We start from the raw sequence: 16,339 nt of genomic DNA on the forward strand, positions 1-16,339 counted from the left end.
CATCAACTCTTCGAGCTGCAGAACAACCCTCGGCACCAGCCCCTCCTCTCCAGGGTGCGCAGTCTCCATCTTGTTTATGCTTCCATATAAAATTTCCCTCCCTTAATCATTTTGGGGACTAGCAAAAGCCCAGGGGAAAGAAAAACAGAAATTGAAACCTGGATTGAGTTTTAGCAGTGCTATTCCCTAGCCACGTGCCTTTGGAAAAAATTACCCGCTCTCTCCGAGCCACAGACGCCACAGCTTTAAAATGAAATCTGCAGAGTACCTCTTGGGAATGTGATGTGGTTGAAATGAGATGAGGTAGGAGAAACCCCAGCAGAAGTGCCTGATCCTGGAGGAGTGGGTTTTCAGTACATCACTGGCCTTATTTCTCAAGTCCCTTTCATTTTCTTCAAGGTGGGATGAGCTGCCCTCTCTATTAGGCTAATGCGTACAGAGGCCAAGAGTTCAGACTTTGCTGTTGGAACTGGATGGGAGTCCCAACGCCTCTGCAGATCAGCCGTGAGCCATCGAGCAAGTTATTTGTCCTCGCCAGTCCAGCACCGCCCTTTGTTAAAGGTGCACATGGGGACAGATACCTTCCCGAGGTGGTTGTTGGATGAAAGAGATAATGCGCTGTTCGTGGCAGAGTGTGGACACTCATTAACAATTTGATAAATAAATAAATGGGTGACCTAGGAAAAGCACTGGGCACACAGGCTGCAGGTAGTCAGTGTTCAACACAAATAGCTGTTGTCACTGCTGTCTAAAAGAGCTGTGATGGGACCAGCCCTGTGGTGCAGTGGATTAAAGCCCTGGCCTGCAGTGCTGGCATCCCATATGGGCACCAGTTCCAGTCCCAGCTGCTCCACTCCTATCCAGCTCCCTGCTAATGTGCCTGGGAAGGCATCAGAGGATGTCCCAAGTGCATGGGCCCCTGCACCCACGTGGGAGGCCCAGAAGAAGCTCCAGCTCCTGGCTTTGGATCAGTTTGGCTCCAGCCATTGAGGCCTTTTGGGGAGTGAACCAGCAGATGGAAGACCTCTCTGTCTCTCTCACTGTCTCTACCTTTCTCTGTAACTCTTTCAAATAAATAAAAATAAATCTTAAATAAATAAATAAATAAATAAAAGAGCCGTGCAGAAGACCTACTTGCTAGGTTGTTCAGGGTTCATGTTCTTGTTTACCTCTTACCACATCAGCTCATCCTTAACTTTGACCTCAGCTGCTCTCCATTACCGGCGTAAATCTAATCCGACACTCTCGTTCTCCGTTTTCATTCTGCCCTCTCTCTCATCACAGTCATCCACCGCGTTCCCAGCTTGTGTCCCCCACAGACGCCTGCCCCTCGCTCACGGCGCTCATTACCCAGCGGCATCAACAGAGAGTCTGTCCCTGTAACAGGCAATAAAAGCAAGAGCAGAAAGGGTAAGGGACATCACCAAACTCACACTGTGTGCCAGGGTCAGTCACCAGTGGAGCAAAATCCATCACAGGACCTCTAGTTCAATGCCCTTGCTAAGAAAAGCATACTGCTTAGTAATAGCCATGTACGTATTTAACACAAAAATGCAATTATTTCAAAACCCATTCCGTGTGAATATAGTGACTGCCACCTTTAAGGTTACCATCTCTTTGAAGGAAAAAAGTTCATTCAACCTGATGATGGAGAGAATGAACAGAGAGAGATTTAATTATAGTAGCAAAAACTCGAAGACTATTTTCTGTATTTTCTCCTTGTCCCATTTGTCAGCCAATAAAGGCTCATCCCACTTCGCGGTGTTCTGCTCCTCTGCCCACTGTTCCACGTTCAGAAATAGCCCAAGTGTGCGCACAGTGTGGTGCATCCCCGTGTTGAGTGGCACTCGCACCCCTTGTTCTCTCAGTCTGGAAGAAGTGGCAGCAGATATAGCGAAGTTCCCAGGAGTGCTGCTCCAATGCTGAATTTAGCACATCAGGACAAATTCCATTAAGACGCTGAAACACAAAGTTCAAACCTCAGGTTCTGGAGGACATGGAAGGACATGACAAGAAGACGGAGATGTTACTCTCAGCACACACGGCTCGGTCATCACAGGGAGCTACCAGTGTTTGCCGTTTGCTGGGAGCGTCCCATCGATGCATGTTGCAGACTCTGCCTGCCAAGTAAACACTCCCTGCCACTCCCACCACTGCTTCTGCTACGTGGTTTCTTTAAAAAAATATATTTATTTATCTCTTTCAAAGTCAGAGTTACACAGAGAGAAGGTGAGGCAGAGAGAGAGAGAGGTCTTCCATCTGCTGGTTCACTCCCCAGTTGTCCGCAACGGCCAGAGCTGTACCAATCTGAAGCCAGGAGCTTCTTCTGGGTCTCCCATGTGGGTACAGGGGCCCAAGGACTTGTGCCATCCTCTACTGCTTTCCCAGGCCATAGCAGAGAGCTGCATTGGAAGTGGAGCAGCCAGTACTCGAACCAGTGCCCATAGGGGATGCTGGCACCGCAGGCAGCGGCTTCACCTGCTACACCACAGCGGGGGCCCTGTTACGCGGTTTCTAAGCAAGCTTGCTAACGGTGTGCCCTTCTCCACCAAAGATGCAATGCTTTATATGCCCCATGACATCATGCCGTGACGGCACCATGTGCTAATGCTGGTCCAGATGCCACTCACTAAACAAACGATGTCACTAGGACAGGTATAACTTCACCCCTGGCAGGATGAAAAACAGTTTTCCTCATTTAACAATATTTTAGACAAATATTAATTCATTAGTCATTGTGATAAAAGGGGAGGGGTTTCTCCCAAATAAACTGGCTCTCCATAGCTCCTCTAATAACACTGGTCTAAGCCCTAGCACTGTATGTATGGAACTCAAAGCAACTCATCTTCCTACTTACAATTCCAGTTTAGCAGTGGGACACTGGGGGCCGGTGCTGTGGCACAGAGGGCTGGCCAGTCACCTACGATGCTGGCTTCTGATATGAGTTCCAATCCCAGTCCCGGCTGTTCCACTCTGATCCAGCTCCCTGCTAGGTTCCTGGGAAAGCAGCAGAAGCCCCAGGTACTTGGGCCCCTCCCACCCAGATGGAGTTCTGGACTCCTGGCTTTGACCTGGCCCAGCCCTGTCCATTGCAGGAATTTGGGGAGTGGACCAGCAAATCTAAGATCTCTCTCTCTCTCTCTCTCTCTCTCTCTCTCTCATGCTGCCTTTCAAATAAATCTTTTAAAAAAAAAAAAGTGGAACACTGAGTACTTTGTTCACTGTGCATTTATTGAGTCCTACTGTGTTCCAAGTATCATTTTATTTATTAAAAGTTCAGGCCACACTAAGAGAACAAGGTGAACTTGTTCCTTGTCTTCCTATTGGGCACACAGACAAGGTGAAATGCAATGTCAAGGATATGTGCCAGGAGAGAGTGACAGTAAGAAGCAGACGGGACGGACAGCGCAGCCGTCAGCCCTAGGCAGAGAGGGCTGCCCAGCAGAAAAGCGGTCTCCATGGAAGCTGGAAGCAGGGAAGGAGAACTAGAGAGAATGAGTTCTTCGCTGGATGGAGATGCAAGGAAGCCCTAGTGTATACAGAGCGTCCGCTGTGGGTTTTACATTCAGTGGGGCTTGAGCCTAGAATGCAAAGACCCGTGTTGAGAGTTGAGACTGAAGAGCCAGTCCCAGCTGCCTGGACCAGCCAAAGAGAGGAGAGTGTGGCCCCAGCTCTCCCCACACCTAGGCTGTGTGCACCCCGATGATGGACGTCTGCTGTGTCTGCCACCCAGCATCATGTTCTCTGGCTTCTAGTGATAAACACTGATTTTCTTTTCTTCTCTCTCTCTTTTTTTTTTTTTTTTTTTTTTTTTTTTTTTTTTTTTTTGACAGGCAGAGTGGACAGTGAGAGAGAGAGACAGAGAGAAAGGTCTTCCTTTGCCGTTGGTTCATCCTCCAATGGCCGCCGTGCTGAGACCGGCACACCACGCTGATCCGATGGCAGGAGCCGGGAGCCAGGTGCTTCTCCTGGTCTCCCATGGGGTGCAGGGCCCAAGCACTTGGGCCATCCTCCACTGCACTCCCTGGCCACAGCAGAGAGCTGGCCTGGAAGAGGGGCAACCGGGACAAAATCCGGCGCCCCGACCAGGACTAGAACCCGGTGTTCCGGCGCCGCAAGGCGGAGGATTAGCCAAGTGAGCCGCGGTGCCGGCCCAACACTGATTTTCCTTTGATGAACTTCCTTGCTTCCTTCAACCTTGCATCTCTCTGTCTGTGATTAGTTCAGTAGTCAGCACATGTCCAGAGATGGGTCCACGAAGCATGCACCCAAAATTCGTGCTCGAACTACTGAGAAAGAAGGGTGCCTTTCTTCCAGGGGCTCGGTTGAGATAATAGAACATTAGCCAGGAGCTGCAGGCAGCCATCTGTCCATCATTTGTTCCATTTAGTAGTAATTTATTGAATAACTATTACGTGCCTTAGGCTATTGTGTTAGAGAGATCTCATTTTCTCTCTTTCTCTCTCTGCCTTTCAAATAAATAAGACTAAATAAGTGAATAACATTGCTGAAAAGCATTAGGAACACACAAACAAAAATTCAAAGATGTGATTCTATTCCTTAGATTTTCACTATCAACTGGAGAGGCAAATAAAATAAATAGTGACTTCAATAAAATGTAAGTGTCAGGGTAGAAGTTATATAGATTATATATATATATATATACACACACATATATATACATATATACACATATATATTTTTAAGGATTTGATTTATTTGTTTGAAAGGCAGAGTGACAGAGAGAGATGGAGAGACAGAGAGAAGGAAATCTTCCATGTGCTGGTTCACGCCTAAGTAACCACAAAGGCCAAGGGCAGATCAAAGCCAGAAGCCTGGAATTCTTCCCATATGTGGGGCAGGGGCCCAAGCACTTGGGCCATCTCCCACTGCCTCCGTAGCTGCATTGCTTGGGATGTGGATTAGCAGAGTGTCCAGGACTCGAACCGGCACTCTGACTTGGGATGCCAGTGTCACAGGCAGCGGCTTAACCCACTGCACCACAACACCAGCCCACACAGATCATATCTGGGCATGGGAGGAATCCCAGGGCTGCTCAGGGACAGCCATGCATAGAAGGCTCCCTGGGGGAGAAAGCACTCCTGGAATCTTAACAGAGGCCTTAACCAAGTGACTTAGGGAAGGGGCGGGTCAGAGAGAGCCAGTAACTCCAGAAACACAGCAGGAGGCTCAGCAGGCAGGCTCTGGGGACCCAGCATATTCAACCATCCAGGAACGAGGGCAAGAGGAGGTGAGATGGTCAAGCTGGGGCAGATGTGTACAGGCCTTGGATCTCCGCTGAAGACCACAAGGAACTCCTGAAAGATTCAAAGCCAGTGGATGACATCACCACGTTGGCATCTTGGAAACCAGGCAAGGCACGATATAGGTAACGGTTGGGGGTATGCCTGCCGGCAGGGTGAGCCTTCGTCCTCAAGACAGTGCAGGCCAAACTGAGGCACTGGTGCAGGGGACAGGTGAGCACAGGTGAGCATGTCGGATTCAAGAGAAGGCAAGGAAGCACAAGGAAGAAGATCTTGGAGCTTCCGCAGCCGGAACAGGTGGCTGGGGGTGGTGATGTTCCTGATGGAGACAGGCATTCATTCTAAAGGAAAGTAAGGAAAGGGTCGCAGCCTCTGGGCTACACGTGGGTGCAGTGTCTGCAGGATAGCGCACAGGGGGATCCGAAAGCAGCAACCGTGAGTCAGGATCTCTCCAGAAAAGTCTGCAGATACTCAGCGCCTGTGGTGGGCGGGGTGCGCTCGTTTATCCAGCGCTTCGTTGCTGAAGACGAGTGAGGGCTTCAACCCGGGAGTTATCAGTACACGGGTCATAACTTCCTGCATAGGCGTGTGTGTGTCAAGCCTGACAGGGACTTCCAAAGAAGATAACTGCATGAGGGAAAATGCAGAGAAAGAAGGAAGAGTGAGAAGGCGGAGTTGTAGCAGCATCAGGGAGCCAGAGAGAACCAAATACTGGAAGAATTGGAAAGTGTCTACAAGGGGCCAGCGCTATGGTGCAGTTCATCAAAGCCCTGGCCTGCAGCACCAGCATCCCAAATGGGTCCAGTTCAAGTTCTGGTTGCGCCACTTCTGATCCAGCTCCCTGCTAGTGCACCTGGGAAAGCAGCAGAAGATGGCCAAGTCCTTGGGCCCCTGCACCCACGTGGGTGACCCGGAAGAAGCTCCAGGCTCCTGTCTTTAGCCTGGCTCAGCTTCAGCCATGCAGCCATTTGGAGAATGAACCAGCAGATGACCTCTTTTACTGTCTGTCCTCCTCTCTCTCTGTAACTGTGCCTTTCAAATAAATAAATAAACCTTTTTTAAAAAAATATCTACCGGATTCCATAGGGGTAGGGATCATCGGAAAAGGAAGAGAGCCACAGGAGGGATGGGGCTGGGTCTCGGGCCGGTTGATTGGAACAAAATAGGATACACGGGAACACGCTTTTCCCATGGTAGAAAAAGAGTAAAGAGAGGCTGAAGACACAGGGGGAATCCAGGAATTGAGTGATGACCATGGCGGCCTGAGGAGGAGAGTCCAGGGGAAGAAGTGGTCCCAGGTCGGGAAGTGCACCCCTGACTGTGGGAAGGGAGGGAGGCCGCGAGCGAGGTAACACTGTCGGTGTAGATAGGTATTTTGAGCAAAGTTAGGCAAGATGGACGGGAAGTGTATATCCTAAGGATGTTTTAAAAATCTATTTTATCCACCATTCTGCGTAAACACGTTAGGAGACTCCCACACTTCCAAGTCACAAATGGCTGAGCTGCCGGCGAAGAGCTGCAGGAAGCTGGGACCCGCCGCAGGCGCCAATGGCGATGTTTCCTGTTCTGTTTGAAACCGCAGCCTGGCTTATTCCTCGACTCAGTTGAAGTTCTTTCCAGCCATAATCCTGTGGGTCACTTATTTCAAGCAATTTCCTTTTCCTTAGTGTCAAGCTATTGTCTTTGTCCCTCAAAAGACAGCAACAGGGGTGGGCACTGAGCCTAGCAGCTAAGACGCCTGTGTCCCACATTGGTGCCTGGTTCAGATCCCAGCCCCAGCTCCTGACTCCAGCCTCCTGCTAATGCAGACCCTAGGGGCAGCGCCGGTGGCTCCAGGTTTCTAACACCCATGTGGAAGGCCTGGACTGAGTTTCCAGCTCCTGGTTTCAGCCTGGCCCAGGGCCAATGTGGACATTTGGAGAGGGAACCAGCAGATGGAATCTCTCTCTCTCTCTCTCTCTCTCTCTCTCTCTCTCCCCATCTCTCCCTCCCTCTCTTTCTCCCTCCCTCCTCTCCTCTTCAAATGAAAACAAAAAGTCAGCAGCAGTTGGAAAGGTACTTGTCCCAATAAACAGCCATTTGAAAACAGAAACTCAGATATTTAAGACGAGTCTGTGCAGAATCTCTGCCTTTAGGAATCTTTTTTGGGGGGACCGACTGTAGCAGGTAAAGCTGCAGCCTGCGACACCAGCATCCCACATGGGCACCTGTTCCTGTCCCGGCTTCGCTTCTGCTCCAGCTCCCTGCTGGGAAAGCAGCAGAGGATAGCACAAGTGCTTGGGCCCCTGCACCCACGTGGGAGACCCGGATGAAGCTCCTGGCTCAAGGCTTCTGCCTGGCCCAGCCCTGGCAGTTGTAGCCACTTAAGGAGTGAACCAGCAGAACGGGAAGACCTCTCTCTCTCTCTCTCTCTCTCTCTAACTCTGCCTTTCAAATAAATAAATAAATCTTGAAAAAAAAATCTTTCTTGAAAGCAAACTTTCACCCTGTCAGTACCACACCACGCGTGGGCCCACCCAGGATCCTTCAGGTACATGTTACAGGATCTGATGAGTCCCGGCTAGTGCCCTGTGAGATCCATTTCATACGGGAAGCACCAGGCCCTGATTTGACGGGAAGCCAGACAGTGCTGGGGGAGAAGCTGTTCAGCAGGAGGAAGTCACCCTAGGTGAGGAGCCAAGGACTGAAGAGCTTTATCCACCCCAGTGCACTCATTTTACAGACATAAACCGAAACCCACGGAGCCATATGGTTCCCTGGAACGATGCCAGGACCTGTCCACATCTCCCCACTCCCAGCCTGTGCTCATCTCTCCTCTCCTAACACCTGTTCTCCTGTTGGCAGAAGATTCCCCAGGGGGACAACTTCTCCCTCTCGATCCCTTAGGTACCCCCACTTAGGTGGCCATAAAAATGTCTGTCTGTTGATAAGTCCATCACACTCAGAGTGGGTCACTACTGGTCCTGTGCGAGAGCTGAATTTTATGGTAAAAAGTCTCAACAGAAAGACAAAAAAAAAAAAAACAAAAACAGTTACCAACCCATAAACACGTGGTGGATGAGCTCTGAAAACATTCTGAACGTGACTTCCAGCCTAGATGCCTTGGGAACAGCAGCCACGGAGCCATCTCCTGCTAACGGGACCGGTGCCAGGGTTTCATTTGTTATAGGGCTGGCAGGCACCACACCCCTACTCAACCATGGAGCTTGAGAGCAGACGTTTCCACGCTGCCCCTAAGTCAGCTTTCACCAACTTGGATCCTCCCTGAAATATTTAACAGCCTCTCTCCCTAAATGCTGTCATCATGCAGACCCCTTTCATCTGACCACAATCTGACTCGCCTACAACTTTGACGTAAGTTGAAGTCAGACGTCCCGCACGTTAGCAACACACGCCTTCCCACAGGGCACAGCCCCCACCGGGGGGTCGCAGGCTCTCCAAGGAGCTCGCGTTTAAAAGTGGCCTCGTCACCGTGGGACTTAGTTTTTTCACACAAGAGTTCTTCGGTTTGCTGAAGCCATGTGCTGGCTTGGTGCCTTTCTACTCTGGATGAGACCAGATGTTTCTCCAGGGAGTCTGCCAGGAGGGTCTCAGAGGGAACTGTACTCTGGCTTGGTATTCTCCACTTCGGGTTTGGCTTGAGTGAATTGGTTAATGGTGGAAATAAGTACTTACATCTCTGGTCCCTGCATCAGGAGCTGCTGCTGCTGCTGCTGCTGCCACAGCCCATCGTGACAGCCTGCTGTGAGAGCTGGCAGGCACTGCTGTGATGCCACGTCAGCCTCCCGGAACCTTTCTGTTTCAGCAAGAGTTTCCGAACGGAATGTTCAGTATGTAGTCCCAAGGCTGGAAACATGATCTACCCACCATATTGGGAAGGTCAAGTAAAAGAAACTACACACATTCCTTCTGGTGTGTAACGAGGATTCCAAGCAGACCTCAAATATAATGTTGACCTTCTAAACAATCATGACACCAGGTTAATAATTGACCAAGAAAAAACCGGGACTAGAAATTGGAAAAAAAAAAAAAAAAGGAAACTTAGGGACTATTATTAGCATTATTAGTTCATTGAAAATATTATGACTTTGGAGTGGCGAAAAATTGAAAAGTGTTTTGCTCATCAATAGGGAAATGGGTGAATGAATTATGAGACATTTACCTTGTGAAACATTAGAATATCTAATAACAAAACATAAATGTAAGTTTCACCAATTGGTTTGGAGAGGTTTCTGCAATACATTGTTGAGCAAAAAATTAAATTATCCCATATACCTATGTACATACAATTAGATGTAATTATATAACATTATACACAAGCTGTTCCGAAAGTATATAAAAGATACATACCTGGCAGTTAATACTACTTCCTCTGTTTGAGGGGAGAGGATTTGCAGGGCAGCAGCTAGGGAGACAAGCAACCTTTCTCAAAGGTTTCACAATAAAATAGCACTCACTGCATCCAATTCCTGTAAAATTGTGAGTTGTGTGTGTGCTTCAGGATAACTATGTATAAGTTTAAAAAAAGTTAATTATATATCTTAAATGGTGGAATTCCAGATGCATATTTCAATTTTCTGAAAGAAGAACTTCCTGTAATCAGAAGAAAGAATAAAGCTGTTTTTCTTACGTAAAAAAAAAAAAAAAAAAAATCACTGACAAGTGGCAACATGTCCAAGCTCTCGAGCGTCTGAGCCCTCTGCTGAATCTTAAACAGACTCGGGATTTTTTCCTCTCTCTGTTCCAAACACACTCAAGAATTCTAAAGATGTTCTTACGCTTATCTGAGACAGTCAGGCCGTGTGTAAACACTCGTCTAGCCCAGACCTCCCACAGCCCTCTCTGCTTTGAGATTGTGTCAGAGGTGGGTCTCATCTCCCAGGACCTGCCACGGAGGGAGGGACCCAGGGCACAGGCTACACAGGGATGGTGCTGACAGCGCACTTCCTCCCACTCCAGCTCAGCGGGTGCCTCCTGGGATGACTCACAAGTCATCCGCGAAAATGTGGACTGTGGAAAAGAAGGCACTTGGAATTGGCCGACCAACACTTGCATTTCAACAACACAGCCTGAGACTGGAAAATACAACCCCAAGTAACCAACACATTTTTCGTAAGTAGAATACAGGCAAGGTCACGGTGTACTTCCTGGCCATACTTTCTGACGTAAAATGAAGTGAGATGCTTGAGCATACTTGGATGTTAAATTCTCTGAATCGCATGGACAAAAGCACAGAATTTTTTTAACTGTGACAGGGAAAATTCGAGATGTGCAGTCACCTTGGTTGGTGAATCAGAAGGTATATGTTGTATGTCTCTATCACCCTGGAATAGAGGAAGCTCTCAGTTTTAAACATAAGTGAGGAAAAGGTCTGACTTCAGTAAAATTTCTGAATTACGTAATTCCTTTCAAGCAGCATTTTTTAAAAATTTCTTTATGTATTTTATTTTGAAAGTCTGAGATACAGACACAGAGAGACAAAGAGAGGCAGGTAGACAGAAAGCTCCCATCTGCTGCTTCAATGCCCAAATGCCCACAGCAGCTGAGGCTGGACCAGGCCAAAGTCAGGACCCAAGAACCGTACCCAGGTCTCCTACATGAGTGGCAGGGACCCAGCCACTTGGGCCCTCAGCTGCTGCCTCCCGGGATCTGCATCTCCCGGATGCTGGAATGTGGGGCAGAGGTGGGAGAGGACCAGGAAGTCTGATACAGGATGTGAGTATCCCCAGGGGCAGTTTAACCACTACACTCCTAAAACAACTTCCTAAAAAGAAACGTTCATTTACTCCCACCATAAAATAACCCCAAGTAGAGTGCTAACAAGTTTTGGATCCCCACAGGACCTTGTCCTGGTGCATTTAGGCTGTTTCAACACAACACCCTAGCCTGGCTGGCTGATGAGCAACAGAGATTGTTTTTTTTTCTCACAGTCCTGGATGCTGGAAGTTCTAGATCAAGGCTTTGGCAGATTCCAAGTGTTGTAAGGGCTCACCCCCTTCAGAGACAGCTGCTGTTCACTGCACCTCTGGGGGTGGGGGCTGGGGGCTGGTCTAGCTCCTCGGACCTATTCTGTAAGGGCGCTGATCCCATTCACGAGGGCTCCACCTCCAAACACTGTCACCTTGGGTGTTAGGATTGCAACGAAGTCGGGAAGAACACAAATGCTCAGCCCACAGCATTGATCTCTACTTCAGCCCATCATTTTAGATAAAAATAAGTGAAAATTCAGAGAGGTTGGATAACTTATTCAAGGTCACACAGTGGGGCTGCTGCCTCTCAGAGGTCAACTCACATTGCAATGCAAATATTCAGACCAGATCCTGCTGAACTTGGTTTATCATAACTAGAAAAGACACATACCCATGCTTTGCGGGTAAAAAAGTGCTTAAGCCTTAGATTTATACAAAGGATAAATGTGGCCTGTATTTGACGTCTTGTCTGGCAATTTGCTGTCTCTCCTTTATCTTGTTAATAACCACTCAACCAGATAAAATGAAGGAAATAAACAGGCTATCCATAAAAACAGAGTGCAAAGAATTGCTCAGTGTGTGATGTCCACAGTAACTGCTGTAAGAGGTCAGGAGACAGAGAGGAACCCAAATTAATTTCAGGAAGGGAAGGGAAGAAAAGAAGCCAATGGAGAAAGGAAGAGGAGGGAATTAAAAGGAGAGGTGCGTGTTGTCTCTGAATGGTACACCTTTGCCGCGAATCCCCTATTGTCCAGGCCAGGATTGACAGTTCTGGGCCTTAGTTCCCGAGGGACTTGTGATCTTGCTCCTAAGGCAATTCACAATTTCATTCCCAATACATTTTTCTTACTTAAAAAGAGCCACATTTGGACCATGTACAAAAAGCATATATACATACATATTCATGCCCTGGCATTTACCTTGGCTCAGACATCTTGGGTAACTTGAGGAAGTTCCTAGACTTGCCTGCCGTAACTAAGCAATTGAATAAAAAGTGGGAAATGCAGTGGCTAATATGTTCCCAGACACATACCTGAGAGTCTCATAGGCAAGTCCCTTCCAAGATCATCAGCAGATTGGAAGTATTAGCCCAGACGTGGCTGGACAAAACCCACAGCAACAAATAACAAGTCGCAACGTTTCTCCTTGAAGGAAATTTACTCCTTAAACTCAGTCACTTATTTGCAAGAGACCCAAAAAGCTCATGTTTATCCACCACAAGACCAAAACGTCTTGAGCTCCCAAACAGTAACTGTATAAAGGTGGACAGTCCATCCTCAGAGCAGGGCCAGGGTACCAGCGAGTTACCCACGTGGACTCCGAGGCCGCACTGCCCGGCTGGGGCTCTGGTTATGTCACTCTCCAGTTCCCTGATGTCAGGTCTGTTAGGCCGCCACAAAACAGAGTAAGGGAAAGGGTTTATTGGGGAAAACCCAGCAGACCAGAGGAGTGGGGCGACAAAAGGAAAAAGGAGAGAGAAGGAGAGTATGAGAGAGAGAGGAGAGGAGAGAGCGAGCAGAGAGAAGAGAGACGAGAGGAGGAGAGCAGAGGAGAGGAGCCAATAGAATCACGTGTTCAAGAACAGGCCCTTTTAGAACTTTGCCGGAAGGCGGGCAGGGAAGTAGGAATTAGCCAATCCCATTTGGTTGGGGATGGAGCTTGGCACAGGTAGTTGGGCCATGTGGCTACCTGGCTTTCAGCAATGGTGGCGGGAGCCAGGGCATAGGATATAAATCAAGGTGTAGATCACGCCATAGATAAAACTGCACCATTTTCCTAACAAGGTCAACCACGGAACTCTGGATGGGTTTCCTGATCGGTAAACCAGGGCTAACAGTAACGGCCTGGAGGGTTCTGATGACGGGCAATTGAACAACTCTGGGAAAATCCTCAGAAAGTGCTGCAGTGGGGGTGATGCGTGGCTTGGCAGCTCAGCCACCACTTAGGGTGCCCATGTCCCCACACTGGAGTACCTGCATTCAATTCCTGGAGGACTGGCTCCCATCACAGGCATTCGTAGAGTGAACCAGCCAATAGGAGTGTGTTCTCTCTCTCTCTCTCTCTCTCTCTCTCTCTCTGCCTGTCTTACTCTCTCATCTCTCAGATAATTTTTTTTTATTTTTTGACAGGCAGAGTGGACAGTGAGAGAGAGAGAGAGACAGAGAGAAAGGTCTTCCTTTGCCGTTGGTTCACCCTCCAATGGCCGCCGCGGCCGGCGTGCTGTGGCCGGCGCACCGCGCTGATCCGATGGCGGGAGCCAGGAGCCAGGTGCTTTTCCTGGTCTCCCATGGGGTGCAGGGCCCAAGCACCTGGGCCATCCTCCACTGCACTCCCTGGCCACAGCAGAGAGCTGGCCTGGAAGAGGGGCAACCGGGACAGAATCCGGCGCCCCGACCGGGACTAGAACCCTGTGTGCTGGCGCCGCTAGGCGGAGGATTAGCCTAGTGAGCCGCGGTGCCGGCATTCTCAGATAATTTTTTTAAAATTTTTCAAAAAAACAAGAAAATGCTGCAATCCATGGTTTGTATCTCTTACCTAATCATTGTTGTTCTATTATTTAACATTTGTTGAGTATTTACAGTGAATCATGTTGTGTGCTGAATGTTTTTCCTTTCTAATGTTTTTTCTTCTTTTCATACCAGATGGGAAATGCGCCAATGGCATGACAAGGTTTGAGGGAGGCACATCTCACACAGTGGTGTTCAAACTCAGCCGCCATGCTTGTGAGCCATAAAAGGAGTTGCTATAGAATTTTATGTCCTGTGGTGGAGCTCCTGTAGCCTGCTCCTTTTTTCATAGATGAGAAAACTCAAGTTCAGAGAGCATGAGTAGTTTGTTCAACATTCCACTGCTAGCATGGGTAAAACTACCACTTTTGCCTCCAGGTCCAGTTGGATCAAGAGCAGAGAGACAAACAGCCCCCATCTGCTGATTCAGCCCCCAAAAGTGCACAAGAGTTGGGGTGAAGCGGGTATCCAGAACACAATCCAGGCAGGTCTCCCATTTACGGGGCCAGCACCTGCTGCCTCCCGGGGTGCACATTAGCAGGAAGCTGGAGTTGGAAGCAGAGCCAGGACACAGACTCAGACACCCTGATAAGCTGTGTGGGGGTCCCACCTGGCAACTTGACCACTGTGACCAACACCTGCTCTGACCTTGAATTCTGAATCACTGTTTATCCTTCCTCCCAAGTAAACAGCTCAAAATCCACAATAGACCCATTCCTTTGGTCATTCGTTCACTGAGAGCTTGGGGTGTGCCACGCAATGTGAACAGAGCCGGGGTGTGGAGATGAAACAGGCAGACCAAAGGGAACTGCCTTCCACACACTAGTGAGGCACGGAGACAAGCAAACACCAACAAACCCATCACATGCTGGTACGTTAGAGGGGCAGGCATTGTGGGGCAGTGGGTTAAGCTGCCCCTTGTGACCCCAGCATTCCATACTGGAGCACTGGTTCAAGTCTCAGCTGCTCCACTTCCAATCCAGCTTCCCACCAATGCACCTGGGAAAGCAACAGAAGATGGCCCAAGTCCTTGGGTCTCTGCCACCCACTTAGGAGACCATGGTGGAGTTCCTGGCTCCTGGGTTCAGCCTTGTCCAGCCCTAGAGGGCAGTAAACCAGCAGAGAGAAGAAAGCTCTCTCTCACTCCCTCTCTGTGCACTTCTCTTTCTCTCTCCATCCATCTTTCAAGTAAGTAAATCTTTTAAAAAAGAAACAAAGTTAGGGACCGGCATTGTGGCACAGCAGGTTAAGCCACCGCCTGCAGCACTGGCATTCCATACGGCACCGGTTAGAGTCCTAGCTGTTCCACTTCCAAACTGGGAAAGCACCTGGGAAATCTGCACCTGGGAAAGCAGCAGAAGATGGTTCAAGTCCTTGGGTCCCTGCCACCCACATGGGAGACCCAGAAGCAGCTCCTGGATCTTGGATTTGGCATGGCCCAAATGGGAAATAAACCAGCGGATGGAAGATCTCTCTCTCTCTCTCTCTCTCGCTCACTCGCTCTCGCTCTTGCTCTCTCACTCTGTGTGTGTGTGTGTGTGTGTGTGTGTGTGTATAACTTGGCCTTTCCAATAAATAAAATAAATCTTTTTGAAAAAGAAAGAAATGAAGTTAGAGCCTGAAGCTAGAAAATGTCAGGCTGGCACAGGAGCCCATTTTGGGTAGAGGACTCGGGGGAGGGTGAACCCAGTGAGAGGTATCCCAGGGCAGGAGGTGGGGAGAGGTGTGGGAGGCAGAGTGACCATGAGTGTCCATGTCCAGATGCAGAAATGCGCTCAGGCCACTGGAGGAGTGAAAAGGCCAGAGGTCCTCGCGTTGCAGAATAGCCGTGCAAAGAGTAAGAAAAAGTTATTTGGTGGGCCTGGGAAAACAAAGCCGACTCAGGGAAAACCCAGCCTCAAAGTGGATAAAGAACCCAAACTTGTGTTTGCAGCCAGTCAGCAGTATCTGAATACACAGGTGGCATATACTCGATGAGAAGCCACAAACTGACAAGCTAATGAAAACCTGCAAGATTTCCCGCTATCTCACCATCAGCAGCAAGCAGTCAAACTGGAGAGAAAAGGATGCAAATTAGCAAAACCCTGTGCTGTGCTACAAAACTCACATTTAGTTAAATATGTAGTGTACTCCCCCAGCCAATCACCAAGGATCAAGGGTCCTAGCCTTGTAATGTGTAACACAAGAAAGATTCAGTGTTCCTCACCTTTCACAAAGAAGTTGTCCATCTGATCGGGACATGGGGGAATAAAAATTAGACCCACATATTAAAGACAAGGCTTAATGAACTGTTAAATTTTGTGGTGGAGATAGACTCAACAGTATGTGAACTCCAAGAAAAGGAAGAGGGGCTGGCATTGCGGCTTCGCAGGGTAAGCCACCACCTGCGACACCAGCATCCTATACGGGAGCTGGTTGGTGTCCCAGCTGCTCCACTGCTGATCCAGCTCCCTGCTGATGGCCTGGGAAAGCAGTAGAAGATGGCCCAAGTATTTGGGCCCCTGCACCCACGTGGGAGACCCAGAAGAAGCTCCTGGTTTCTGGCTTCAGCCTGGCCCAGTGCTGGCCATTGTCGGAGTGAACGAGCAGATGGAAGATC

The 16,339-nt window shown here is 49.0% G+C and overlaps 1 protein-coding gene and 1 non-coding gene across 3 annotated transcripts in view; both read right to left on the reverse strand.

Annotated features, from left to right (window-relative positions):
• SEC16B (SEC16 homolog B, endoplasmic reticulum export factor) overlaps positions 1 to 9,861 on the reverse strand; it is a 73,165-nt gene extending 63,304 nt beyond the window's left edge. Inside the window, exon 1 of one of the 2 annotated variants that reach the window (XM_070076625.1) lies at positions 9,615 to 9,861. The gene's annotated coding sequence lies outside the window, so the exon portion shown is untranslated. Of the gene's footprint in view, positions 1 to 8,939; positions 9,065 to 9,614 lie in introns of those variants that run through there. The other variant, XM_070076624.1, reaches the window with a different exon arrangement.
• A 4,008-nt stretch (positions 9,862 to 13,869) lies between these two features.
• Positions 13,870 to 13,973, reverse strand: LOC127493874 (small nucleolar RNA U13). Its single transcript, XR_007924411.1, has one exon. It is a non-coding gene; the product is annotated as a small nucleolar RNA U13 (small nucleolar RNA).
• Between the last annotated feature and the right edge of the window lie 2,366 nt (positions 13,974 to 16,339).

This window comes from Oryctolagus cuniculus, chromosome 7 (assembly GCF_964237555.1).
Source record: "Oryctolagus cuniculus chromosome 7, mOryCun1.1, whole genome shotgun sequence".
Classification (NCBI taxonomy): Eukaryota; Metazoa; Chordata; class Mammalia; order Lagomorpha; family Leporidae; genus Oryctolagus; species Oryctolagus cuniculus.